The sequence below is a fragment of the Octopus bimaculoides genome, chromosome 1 (genome assembly GCF_001194135.2).
Source record: "Octopus bimaculoides isolate UCB-OBI-ISO-001 chromosome 1, ASM119413v2, whole genome shotgun sequence".
In the NCBI taxonomy this organism is placed as follows: Eukaryota; Metazoa; Mollusca; class Cephalopoda; order Octopoda; family Octopodidae; genus Octopus; species Octopus bimaculoides.
Window position 1 is genome coordinate 98527914 of NC_068981.1, and position 11334 is coordinate 98539247.

General features: G+C 37.2%; 1 protein-coding gene across 1 annotated transcript in view; it reads right to left on the bottom strand.

The window, feature by feature from the left end:
• The window catches only part of LOC106876174 (SREBP regulating gene protein), a 29728-nt gene that overhangs the window by 5723 nt on the left and 12671 nt on the right, over positions 1-11334 (bottom strand). The gene's annotated exons all lie outside the window — the stretch shown is intronic.

Genomic DNA, 11334 nt, shown 5'->3' on the forward strand with positions numbered 1-11334 from the left:
ATAAACACAAGCATCAATTATATATTTGTTCTTCACTCGTTTATTACTGTTCTTATTTTAACTTATGTCCATTGTCTTGGAATCTTTCATCACACATCTGTGGCCTCTTCAGCAACCCTTTCTGTCTTTGTGTGTGCTCCTGCTCCACTTAGCCCAATCTGTTCTTCTATGGTGTGTATCCTTATATGCGCATGCATTTGTGTCTGTATTTATGTGCATGTGTGTGTGTGTGTGCACATGCATGTGCATACACGTGTCTAAATTATATATATATATTATATCATACATAAATATAAATTATATATATTCTTTTATTCTTTTACTTGTTTTGGTTATTTGACATGCTGGAATATTGACTTAAAGGGTTTTTTTAGTCAAAGAAATTGACCTCAGGACTTATTCTTTGTAAGCCTAGTACTTATTCCATCGGTCTCTTTGTCAAACCGCTAAGCTACAGGGACATAAACACACCAACATTGGTTGTCAAGCAATTGACACAAACATTGACACAAAAACACACACACATAACTATATACATATATATGACCGGACTTCTTTCAGTTTCTGTCTACCAAATCCACTCAAAAGGCCTTGGTCAGCCTGAAGCCTTAGTTGAAGACACTTGCCTAAGGTACCACACAATGGGACTGAACCTGGAACCATGCGTTGGGAAGCAAGCTTCTTACCACACAGCCAGTCCATGACAGATATATGTATATATATATATATATATATAAATATACATACACATGACAGGCTTCTTTCAGTTTCTATCAGCCAAATTCACTCACAGGGCTTTGGTGAACCCAAGGTTATAGTGGAAGACACCTACCACACTAAACCCAGAACCATGTGGTTGAGAAGCAAACTTCTTACCACACAACCACGCCTATGCCTATTAAATTATAAATAAATCTAAAATAAATTTTTTTACTTAATAATATATCAATACTATTATTACACAGATATTGAATTCATAATTATTTTATGTAAACCATTAAAAAATTAAACTTACTTCACAACTTCTCTATCTATCAATCTATCCATCTATCCATCTATCTATCTTCTCCACCCTCTATTCTTCACTCACTATTCCTGGGAGGGTTGTTGGAGTAGAGACCCCAGACACTTCTTCCACAGGGTCCTATTATTAGGCTTTCTCAAATATGACCAACTGAGACTATGGGTATCCAACCATTTCATTCTTGGACTACACTTAGGTGTCCTACAACAACTTTAATCCTTTTGATACCAACTGCCCTTTGTTTTATGAAACAAATTTCCCTGTTTTAACCCTTTAGCATTTAAACTGGCCATATCCAGCCAAAATATTATTCCTGTTTTATGTTCAAACAGGCCAGATATAGCCTCTCACACCTACCCTCCAATGTCAGTCTAAAAAATATAGTCACATAATCAAAATCTTGAGGCTACAAGAAAATGCAGGAAAAATTCAAAACGGGGGTAGTAGAGAAAACTGCCTATGGAGCAGAGACTGGAGTATCTGTTAGTGATTGAATGCTAATCAGTCAAGTGCCTGCCCACCAATCCCTCAAAAATCCTAGTTATGGCATGCATAACAAACTAAACTATTACCATAACTATCATTATTTAAAACCCTACATTAATATGGTTGTTGTTGTTGTTCAATAGTCCTGTTCATTGCTGTGTCATTGCAGTTGTTTCCTGTTGCAGCAACTCGTGTCTGAAAACCCAGTTTCATCTTTCACTTAGAAACTATTTCATTGTTCTACTGCTGCTGCTGCTGTTGTTGTTGTTGTTGTTGCTTGTAGCACGCCATACTTGCTACTGTATAGGCTGAGACAAGCATAGATTCTGTGGAATTTAAATGGACTTTCTGCCAGTTTCAACAATAAATAATATCCCAGTTGTTTGATCAACAGAGTGACCTGTTCATTGAATTGCAGTATAAACAACTAAACATCTATGGACATGTATACTTTCAACATAATCCTCACCACCATCATTATTTAACATCCACCTTCCATGCTGACAGGGTTTAGATAGTTTGACAGGAGCTACTGAACCAGAAGACTGCAAAAAGCTCAACTGTCTGTTCTGGCATGGTTTCTATGGATGGAAGTCTTCCTAATGCCAACCACTCTACAAAGTGAGTGCTTTTAACACTAGCACCAGTGAGGTCACCAAGTGCCTTGCAAGGCAAAACCCCTTAACTAAGAAGGAGTAGTATTGAGGGAGATGGCTTTGTGCCAGGTAACAAAAAGTATGGTAGAGGGACAGAAATGGGTGTCTTTCTCCAGAGGAGATAAGTGGCTACACCTGTTGAAAAAGAGATTAGGGAGAGAGAAGGGGAGAGAGAGAGGGGGGAGAGAGAGAAGACAGTGGTGACAATGTGTTGGGCATATCCTCAAATTGCAGAGAGGTGCATATAAGTGAAGTGGTGCAGATGATAGGAAGGGGTGATTGGGCAGGTAAGTTCATAAGAGCGTGAAAGGAAAGAAGGGATGGAGGGGAGGTGAATGTAGTGAGTGAACATAAGTGGAGGGAGTGGGTGTAGGGATATGTTGTGGGGAATTGATTTGTCAGGGACAAATTGCGTGCAAGGACATAGACATACACAACATGCCTTTAGGGCCTCATTTTTACTGAGATGAATGGGTTTTCTCAAGCACAGTCCTCATCACGGTCCTTTGTCATCACCTCTGTGAAGCTCAACATGTTATTTTATATGTCAAAGTTGACCCCTTTAAATTACTGATACAGCTCATCTAACAGGCTGCCACAGTTTTCATCTATCCAATTTCATTCACAAAGTTTGGGTTGATGGGTTGGCCTGAAGCTATGGTAGAAGACACTAGTCTAAAATGTCAAAAACAGGGACCAAACTCCAGCCCCCATGGTTGCAAAGGAAACTTCTTCACCTCTTGACCATGCCTATTATTATACTACACAAATGCAGTATAATAGTGTTGACATATTATGTGGCTATCAAGGTATAGTCCTAAACAAAATAAGCAAACTTTGCAGGGTACATGACAGAGTCCATGACAATTTAGATTTATGAGAGTCACTCTAAACTGTCACTCAGCCTGCCAGAAACAGCAGCCAAATTCTTCTCAAAACATACCCTGCCATCATAAAAATGAATATATTGTATTATGCAGCACTGGAGTTACCTGCACAAAGGAAAAAGGCAAGACAGTCATGACTGGAATGTCTTGTTGATCATAGGCCTATTCAATCAAGGATAACATGGGGCTTAACAATAACAACTGAAGAAAGTTGTTGACAATCTAGCACAGAATATGAGACAGTGAAATGTTTGACACCAAAGTTGTTTTGATTACATATACTTTTGTTAACTTTGGGTCAGATGAGACATATATATATATATTGTGATTTGAGAATGGTTTTAGAAGTATTATGAATATTAAGTAGGTGAGTTAGTTGTTGAGGATACAAAAGTTAGAACATAATAGTAAAATGAATTGTAATCTTTGTTAGTCTAAGTGGTTTTTCAGGTGTAATATCTTTTTTCTGTGGGTGTGGTGTATATAAACACATGTTTTGGCATTGTATTGCCTCGTAGACAAGACAAATTGTAATGAATAATTAAAATATATACATATTACAACTATTTTGGCTACAAAATAATAGCTGTAGTTTTGAACAGGTCTGAAGTTGCAGACCCACCCAATATTATGCATGTTAGTAGTAAGAACACAGGATAGGATAAGATAGGATAAGAAAGAAAATGGAATAGAACACATGTACACTGGTTAAATTGCTAATAGAGGTTACATGAGATTGAAGTAACCTCAGAGTAACTTGAAATTAAGTAGTTAGGTCAAAGTTTAGAAAATTAGACATCAGATTGCATAGTTTAGGAAAGGTACATATTCCTCTCTGAATGTTTAAACAAATTTGGTAGGGTTAAATAGACACAATCCTTAAAATATCCACTCTCTAGTAACTGGGAGAAACTGAACATCATAAATCAATAATTTAGGACATAATTTACTAATATAAGACATTAGGTTTTCTTATATCCTGAGACCAAATAACAACAGATAAAAGACAAGACATTGTGATAGTTGTAAAGTTTATGCCTCCCCTACAGTTTTATTTATAACAGGTTTAACTAAGCTGCAGGCATGGCGTGTGATTAAGAAGTTTGCTTCTCAACCACATGGGTTTGAGTTCAGTCCTACTGCATATCTCGGGCAAGCGTTTTCTACTAAAACCCCAAGCCAACCAAAGCTTTGTGAGTGGATTTGGCAGAGAGAAATTGAAAGAAATTTATCATATTATCATCATCATCATTTAACATTTGCTTTCCATGCTGGCATGGGTCGGACAGTTTGACATGGATCTGGCTAGCAAGGAACTGCCCAGACTCCAATTATCTGTTGTGGCATGGTTTCTACAACTGAATGCTCTTCCAAACACCAACCATTTAACAAAGTATGATGGGTGCTTTTTACATGTCACTGGCACAGGTCCATTTACACAGCACTGGCACAGGGGGCTTTTTATGTGGCACTGGCACCTGAAACAACAAGCCTGCATGTGTGGAAGACAGCAGTTTTACTTGGCATACACACACACACACACACACGCACATATATATATATTCTTTCCCCCACCAAAACTATCTATACTGATCCTGATTACTAACTAAATATAAACACTTCATCCAAATGTTAGATTTGTATTATTTAATTTCTGTCTGACAAATTTCTAATAGGAAATTCCTTACATATCTATCAAACATGTAAAACTTTGTAATTCCTATTAGTAGATAAAACACATGTAATGGTGAATAAATAATATGGACAAATTTCCAATTTTCTGATTTGTTATATATTTTTGCGTGTGTGCATGCGTGTGTGTGTGGGAGAGGGTGGGCGTGTTTGGGTAAGTATGTGTGAATTTGTGTCTCCTTGTCTTGACACCATGTAATAATTGTAAATGAGTATCACTGTCAGTCATTTCCAATATTCTTCTAAAACATGTTTGGCCATAGGGAAATATTTGCCTTGCTGAGAAAACAGGTAAGGGTTAGCAACAGGAAGGGCATCCAGCTGCAGAAAATTTGACCCATGCAAGCATGGAAAAGTGGACATTAACCCTTTCAGCACTGTATTTCTGTTGAAAAACATTGCCTTTGTTTCATTTAATTTTGAAAATAATGAAGAAATTAGAAAAGTAACTTTGTCATTACTAAGCTGGTGTTTGGAACATAAATTAACAGAGTCTTAATGGGTTTTAAATTAGATCATTTTAAAACAGCAAGTTTGTATCACAGAATCAGAGGTGGCCACAGGGAGTTTGGTATCAAAAGGGTTAATTGATGATGGTGATGATAATGACTAAAATTAGTTCAGAGCAAATGTAAGTAGATTAGACAAAAGTTGTCAGGGAAAGGGGAGTTAAGAGTAGAAAAATGAAGAGTGGTAACTACCAACCTAAGTGATTAAAAGGGAGATTTTACAACCAAGTAATTAAGCAATACAACAAAACTTGCCTTGACTTGCACATAAAAATCAGTTATTTCTTTTATATGTTTCAGCTCAAAGGCTGTGGTCATAGTGAAACACCTTCATGTGGAGAAAACCTGAATATGTGGGAAAGAATGAATGGACAAAGAGAGATATGTTGTTAAGGTAAACACATTGTCAGCGCAATGAATTAGCATGGGGTCTCTAGATCTAGGACAATGGAGGATATCTGAAGCATGACCTGCTAAACTAATACCACATGCTACCATCATAAATCATGTATAAAACACAGTATTTTTTGTTCTAGTTATTTAATATTTGCAATATGTTTTGTTTATGTGTGAATGTGTTTGTACAAATAGAACAGTACTGTGACAATCATACGTCCCCCATTTGTTTTTTTCAAAGGTATGGCTATGTGGTAAAAAGTTTGCTTCCCAACCACATGGTTCTAGATTCAGTCCAACTGTATGCCACTTTTGGCAACTGTCTTCTACTACAGCCCCAGGCAAACCAAAACCTGTGTGGTAAGAAGCTTGCTTCTCAACCACATAGTTCCAATTTCAATCCCACTGCGTGACACCTTGGGCAAGTGTCTTTTACTAAAACCTCGGGCTGACCAAAGCCTTGTGAGTGGATTTGGCAAGTGGAAATTGAAAGAAACCTGTTGAATGTGTGTGTGTTTATCTGTGAATGTGTGTCTTTGTATCTGTTTGTCCCCCCACCATTGCTTGACAACCAGTGTCGGTGTGCTCATGTTCCTGTAACTTAGCAGTTCAGCAAAGAGACCAATAGAAGAAGTATAAGGGCTTAGAAAATTAAGTCCTGGGGTTGAATTGTTTGGCAAAAATACTTCAAGGTGGTGCTTCAGCATGGCCACAGTAAATGACTGAAACAAATAAAAGAAGTGTGTATGTGTGTGTGTGTTTTATCCTTGCCTTGAAATCGTGTGACAGCTGGAAATAAGTGTAACCATCATTCAAGCAGTGTCCTCCATTTCCAATCTTCCAAGACATGTCTAGTCATGGGGAACTATTATCCTACATGGAAACAGGTGAGGGTTAATAACAAGGTCATTTGGTCATAGAAAATCTTCCTCAACAAATTCCATCTGACTCATGTAAGCATGGAAAAGTGGATGTTAAAATGATGATGTACCAGTAAAATAACCGAATGAATTGACTTTAATCTAGACACAAAAGCAGCTCATGAACTTAGCTTTTTTAATGAAGCTTGCCATGAACAAGAAAAAAAATTAATATATAGAGAGAGAAACTATTAAATGTTATAAGACTTTTCTATCAATTCAACAAAAGGTTAAAACTTCAACAAATGACTAAGACAATAATTAAAATTCATACCAACTGTATTTCTTTTAACTTTTTGAAGTTGAAGGCTACTAATTCTTCAATGGTGAAGACGCTGGAAATATTTTTTTATTCGAGGCAAAAGAAATAAGGATGGTAATTAAAAATCATTAAAAAAAATATCTGTATCTTAATTTATTATATGTGTTTGTGTGTGTGTCTCTCTCTCTCCAGTCAAGGGACAATATCTTACTTGGAAATGATGAAATAATTGAGGGTTGATGACAGAAAGAACATCTGGTTGCAGAAAATCTGCTTTAACAAATTTCGTCAGACCCATACAAGCATAGAAAAGTGGAGGTTAAAATGATAATGATGAGAATATACATATATACATATAAATATATTCTTCCTTTTAGATCAAAAATGTTGTGTGTATAGATTGACAAATATGAGTTAAATAATACAAAGCAGATATGAAAGTAAATCTTACCAGAATATTTATGATAATTGAGAACCAAATATATTGTATTTCTTTTAATTAATTTATATTAATGCACAGTGGATGTCAAAAGTAGTAACCTTGGTCAGAGGAATATTTCTATATATACATCCAATCACTCTCACAATAAATACAGTGGTATTTACTTATTGCTATGAGTAACAAGACAAACCAATATACTTTTAAGTAATTTCTGACCTGTTTAAACTTGTTCACTGATCAAATGAGACTTGACCTGCCCTGACTCTATTTGTAATGAAAGTTCAATGTACATACAATTACTTCTTTTAATGGCCACAAGAGCTCACATACAAAACATTAAAAGACATGCAACAACATAAAAAACAAAAACAGGATGATACAATGGGTTTTCACACCCACAAAAGCCATGGGTACCTGAAGAACAGGGCAAGAGCCCTTCTCCTTTGATTCGCTTTTTACAGGTGCAAGCTCAGAATTGGTCCTTTCTTTCTGACCATTCTTCCAGCATTCACCCACCTTTCAACAAACTTGCTACAAGGCAACACTTCCCTCTCCACCCTCAACTTCCTTTTCAAGTTGAAACTTGAAAAGGTTGATGAGGGCTTGGCCAAAGAGGAAAGTGTCTGTCTTTAGCCCTTTCAAACAGGTCCACCATACTACCTCTTTCACTACAGCCACTAGACAAATAAAAATTGCCTGCCCCTCCCGGCCAAAAGAGGGCGGTGGGGCAATCTTCACTATGGATTCAGCTGAAAGCCAGATCCATCCTACACATGACACCAAGTGTTCGACATAAACCCACAAGTCAGCAATACTCAGGCACTGGACTAGGACATGCAGAACGGTTTCATTGTTCTGCGTGCACCTCGGCAGGCCTGGCTGACGGCACTTCCGTGCCTGTAAAGTTTATCTTGAACAGGCAGCGCTCCTCGGTAGCACTGCCAGGATTTCTGGAAGTTATCCATAGGCCCAGGCCCGAAAGTTCTCCAAAACAGACCGGTTAGTTGATTTTCATCGACACCCAATGTACATACAATACAAGTAATATTTACCACCCCTGGTTATTTATAATGTATGGAGGATAATGCACAAATATAGCATTATCTACCAACCTTATTTATAATGAATGTGCAATATACATACATCATCAACAACATCCATGTTCAATGCTAGCTTGGATTGAACAGTTTGATTGGATCCAATGGGTTTTAGTAGTCCATAAGTGTGTGTGCCTGGTAGTTGAGCGTGTGACGCTTGGCTAAATCAAATCTACAACACTGGCTGCTCAGCAAGTTCTTTCAATTATATCAGCCGAAACATTGTGTTAACAACAAACAAGATGAGGACAAATATCCGTCAAATGTAAATAATGTACCTGCTATATCACTGACTTTTATAAAGTCAATATTAAGAGGCATTGAGCAGATCTATTCTTTTATTTTTTTACTTGTTTCAGTCATTTGACTGCAGCCATGCTGGAGCACTGTTTCAAAGGGTTTTTTAGTCAAAGAAATTGACCTCAGGACTCATACTTTGCAAGCCTAGTACTTTTTCTATTGGTCTCTTTTGTCAAACTGCTAAGTTATGGGATGTAAACACACAAACATCAGCTGTCAAGCAATGGTGGGGAGACAAACACAGACACAAACACAACCTTGCCCTACTCCTAAGCAAATTTGAGAAGTCAAGCAGAGGCCACCGGTTCACAATTTTCCTGAAGCTCCTACACAGGTTGAAGGGAAAAACCTAAAGTATATGAAGTCATTTACATATATTGGTAGTAAAGTGAATTCGAGCACTTCCTTTGATGATGAAATTGTCAATCGTCTTGCAAAGGCAACCAAACATTTGGCAAACTCCGTCATCACCTTTGGAATGAAAGAGGCATTAAACTTGACACCAAAGTACAGGTTTGTAAAGCTGACATTCTTACTATTCTTTTGTACGGCTCAGAATCATGGATATTCTATAGACGATACATTAACCAACTAAACATCTTCCACAAAGGCTGTCTCAGGACAATCTGCAGTTATTCATTAAAAGACAGAGTTTCTAACACCGACCTGTTTAGCAAATGTAAGATTGGTGGAATCAAGAGCTTCCTTATGCAGTCGCAATTGCGCTGGGATGGCCATATCGTCAGAATGAGTGACGAAAGAATACCCAAAGTCCTCATGTACAGCCAGCTTGATAGTGGGCGCAGGAATGTTGGTCAACCATGGCTCAGATATAAGGACAAGCTGAAGAGTAACCTTTTAGCAATGAAGATAGCTCACAACACTTTTGAGTAAATATCTTGGAGTGAACAAAATGGAGATCATTGTGTCAAAATGGTACAACTTTGTTGCCACCAGCATGAATAGGCTTAACGGTGCAAAGCAAAGGTGAAAAACGGCTGCAAATATACCACCTGCACTGACCTGTAATCCTCATACTTGCAGTATCAGTGGGTTTCTTTGCAAATCGTTGGCAGAATTTAAATGTCACATTCAACATAAGCATTGTGACTGACAAAGTAAGAGTAAGTTATCAGACCCTCATCCACCGAAACCAATGGGAGAGTCCATCATATGTACATATATATGGTGGGCTTCTTTCAGTTTCTGTCATCCAAATCCACTCATAAGGCTTTAGTCAGCCCAAGGCTAAAGTAGAAGACACTTACCCAAGGTGCCATGCAGTGGGACTGAACCCAGAACCATGTAGTTGGGAAGCAAGCTTCTTATTTCATTATTACCCACAAGGGGCTAAACATAAAGGGGACAAACAAGGACAGACAAAGGGATTAAGTCGATTACATCGACCCCAGTGTGTAACTGGTACTTAATTTATCGACCCCGAAAGGATGAAAGGCAAAGTCGACCTCGGCGGAATTTGAACTCAGAACGTAATGGCAGGCGAAATACCGCTAAGCATTTCGCCCGGCTTGCTAACGTTTCTGCCAGCTCGCCGCCTTCTTACCACACAGCCATGCCTGTGCTTATAGTGCAGATGTTCAAACCACAACAAAAATACACAACTAATATCGTATGTGAAAAACTAACTGATCAACATGTCCCCTTTTAAGACAGTAAGGTGTTATTTGAGGGAGATTTGACTGCTATTTCTAGCAGACTGAGCAAATATGAAGAGGCTCTCACATTGGCTCCAGACTTTTGATTTGCATACCTTTAATGAATTTGAATCTAACAGACTGATTCACCATCAGTTTATCACCTATTTCTACAGTTTCTAGTCTTTGTTTAACTTCAGTAGAGGTAAGACATACTTCTGGCTGAGGAATTAATTATAAACAGAAAAGACATGTATCTCAAAAGGAACTACAAGCCAACACTCTCATACACTAGCATATTTATACAAAACTACAATATTTTCATTGATTTTCTGGCATGTGTATTTAATTAAGAAGGTCTAGGGAACATTATTGACTCTGGACTACATAGTACAAGATAATTATTCAACACAGCTGTCATATGCAATTAACATGACTGTTAAAATGACAAACTAGTCAATAAGCTACCAATATATTTCGATATCATCATCATCATTGTTGTTGTTGCTGCTATTATTATTATTATTATTATTATTATTATTATTATCTGTATATCTATAAAAGGCAGGATATGTGTGTGTGTGTGTATACGTGAATGTAATTTATGCACGTCCACAAATTAGCAGGCATGTCATTCCAATTTTAAGCGGACATTCGTCACAACTCTAGCTGTATTTTCATCAAATTATTTTTCCCGAGGCACCCGTGAATAGCGGTAAAAATCGATTTTCAACCATAACTTTTACCAATTTTGAAGTTTGCTAACATGAGTTAAGTCCCTTCTTGCCATAGTGAAGTAAAAATGTTTGTGTGTGTGTGTGAGGGAGAAAGTAAGTGACTGCGTTCACCAAAAATAAAAATGTAAAATGTCTTTTTTTCTTAAACACGAGATATAGTCTTCAAATTTAGGATGTTTTTGAAAGACACTATATTTAATAATCAGATAATATATACTTTCTCAAACAACAATTAAAATATATATATTCAAAATCACTTATTTATTTATTT